Here is a 3,075-nt window from a genome sequence, read left to right as displayed (position 1 = left end):
TTTCTCATAACCCGCTTACTTACACATCAGTTGCATTTACAGGCATATTTACAGAAGTTTTTTTTACCTGATGCAACTTACCCAGAATTTCTGTACAAGGTGAAACTCATACACAACAGTTTTGTACATTTTGAAACTCATACACCACGGTTCTGTACTTTGTGACACTCATACACAACAGTTGTGAACTTTGTGAGACTCTACATTACAGTTCTGTACTAAGTGGAACTACATGAAATACACCATTCTCTACTTGGTAAAACTCACTGACAGAAGTTCTGTCCTTGGTGAAACTCACTGACAGAAGTTCTGTCCTTGGTGAAACTCACTGACAGAAGTTCTGTCCTTGGTGAAACTCACTGACAGAAGTTCTGCCCTTGGTGAACCTTCTGTACAAATCTTGACAACATTACAGTGTAAATCGCAGTCCTCGTAGCCAATTCTCCACAGCTGTACACTCAATCCCAGTTCTTGTAGCCAATTCTCCACAGCTGTACACCCAACACTGTGGAACCTCTTAAACAATACACAAGTTGGATACGATACTGTCATACATTTAAATCTAACAACGTTCCCTCCATTTTCATTTAACATGGCCTACATAAGAATTCTTCTTTTGTAACTTCTTGTTTTAATGCAAGATCATTCATTTAACCTGACCTATATGAGACTTCCTCTTTTTCTGAATTCTTATTTTAATGCAAGATCATTGATGAGCTAGATAAATTCCAGGAATACTAACCGCACAAAGTTTCCCAGGCCTGTGAATGGCGTGTGTGTAAATAGGAACTTTGAAGCAGCGACCTGCTGCAAATTACATGCTGATGTACATCCTAATTAAGTAATGTACATGTAACTATAAATGCTGTCAACCATACTTTGTGAAGACACAGTGAATCACAAAATGGCACATGAACATTCACTCAACATGTAGTTTTGGTGGTCAAACACAAACCTGATATTACACATGATTCATCCAGTGCATATGATCTTATCCCAATGCGTACCGCCGCATGGGAGCATGTACGTTCTATGGAGGTCCCGACACGATGGGTCATGGACACCACATTAAAGATGAACCAATCTCATGCAAGTGGGAATGGTCTGCGTCAAACACGGCATATAACATGCATGGTGTCATACAAAACAGTCATTGTTTGTACTATGGTCAACCTATCTGCTGTATTAGTTTTGAACGCAATCTTGAAACTGGCGATACTATATACAGCCAACGGCCTAGAAATAACATGTGCGTCAGTTATTAGATTTGATAGGACTGGAGTTTTACGCCGTACTCAAGAATATTCGTATTTCACTTACATGACGGTGGTCAATTACTGGAAGTACCAGCAAATCATTACACAGAACTTACAAGCAATTAAAATTCATCAACTTACAACGGCCAAAAGATGAAAACAATAATTGAGAAATACATCTGATAGAATTGATAAAAATGAAGATAGAGACATTTTAAATTACTACACTTGGGTAACTCAAACAGCCTGTCTTCTTCTATACTTACCAAATAGAGCTTAAAGAGAGAAAATGACAAGAATGAAAAACTAAATGTACATCAAACTTTCTTGCACTGGATGGACTCAAATGCATTTAAGTGTTAATTTTAAGTCCCTAAACCTTGTAAACTGGGCTGTAAGTACAGTTACTGTAGTATCAGAATCTCAGAGTTGCTGAGATCATTGTTCATTTTTCTTCAACTGGAAATCAGATATTGGCATACCTAGTTGAGAAGTACATGCATGAAAACATGATCAACTTCACTGTCAGTCACAAGAAAATAATCCATATACACGTTTTAAAGTATAAAAAATGAGAGTGACATCACTTGTACTCATCATTAACATGTAGTCATATACTTCCAATACTCGAACAGGTTGAGTTTGTCTGAGAATTGCTCATACACTGTTTCCATTGTCTCCTTTCCCTCTAATAGAAGCAAGATGAGATTATGATGGTTAGGGCCATTTTTGCTCGTAAATTTGAACAACCATTAACAGTTTACATAATGACAATGGTAATGTAAATATAACCTTTATCACACAAAACTTCAGTTCGACACCACATCTACATGTACAACAAAATCTTTGGGGACATCGAGTTAAACCTAACATAAGTCGTTAATGATGTCTGGTTGCCCGGCAGCAGACTTAAGGTATCAGCCATTTTAATGTGTAAATAGATCACTGCTTTCGAGCAAGAAGATGGATTTCTAACACCTGTAAATTATTTACTTTTCTTTATTGGCTTACCTTGATAGGTAGTGAATATTTACATTTACACACCCAAGCGTTCAGAAAATAGACAGGTCCTGGACGTTCACTTGTTTGACATACAGGTATTCGCCTACTGTAGTATTCTCACATACATCTAAGCATGCATGCTCTTGTACGTGTTAATATCAATAAATGCAGCTACCCAAAACTTGCTGGAGGGTAATTTTTGTGTTTGTCCACATACCACAGGCAACATGTTAACGTACAAATGCCCATTCTCGGTAATACAATGTACAAGTGTAAAACAGTGCTTATCTGCCAAAGCTAACATTCTAATAATGCTCAAAGAGCCATATGCCAAAATTGTTAAGCCTGAAATGACATTAAATGTCATGTATTACCTAGCCCTGAACAGAGATTAAAGGTGATATGGTACTCACAACAGTATCTCTTGGTCAAAAAAGGCAGTGTGTAGAGAACAAACCTTTCCACAATCAGCTAGTAGTACACTGACTGTATTTGCCCCCCAAACTCACCCCAACAGTCCATTTTAGAGGCAAGTAAAGGTGATAAAACACCTGTTTTGTGCTGAAGCTAAGCTTTCAAACAAACACCTAATATCAGTACAAAAATCTGACAAAATGTGTGACTTGCTGTAAATCTTCAACCTATTAAACCATACAGTGGAATTTATGTATATAATTATTATGAAAACGATTCTAAATACGATTTGTTTGTCCTACAAGTTTCACAAAACTATGCAAATTATTTCTCTACACTCCACAGTTCTCTCAGAATGTTACAAAACATTGGTGGCAGAGGTGGTTGAAAAGGCTAAAGAATT

This window comes from Liolophura sinensis, chromosome 5 (genome assembly GCF_032854445.1).
Source record: "Liolophura sinensis isolate JHLJ2023 chromosome 5, CUHK_Ljap_v2, whole genome shotgun sequence".
Classification (NCBI taxonomy): Eukaryota; Metazoa; Mollusca; class Polyplacophora; order Chitonida; family Chitonidae; genus Liolophura; species Liolophura sinensis.
The sequence above is the reverse complement of the archived record's forward strand: the minus strand, read 5'-3'. Positions refer to the sequence as shown.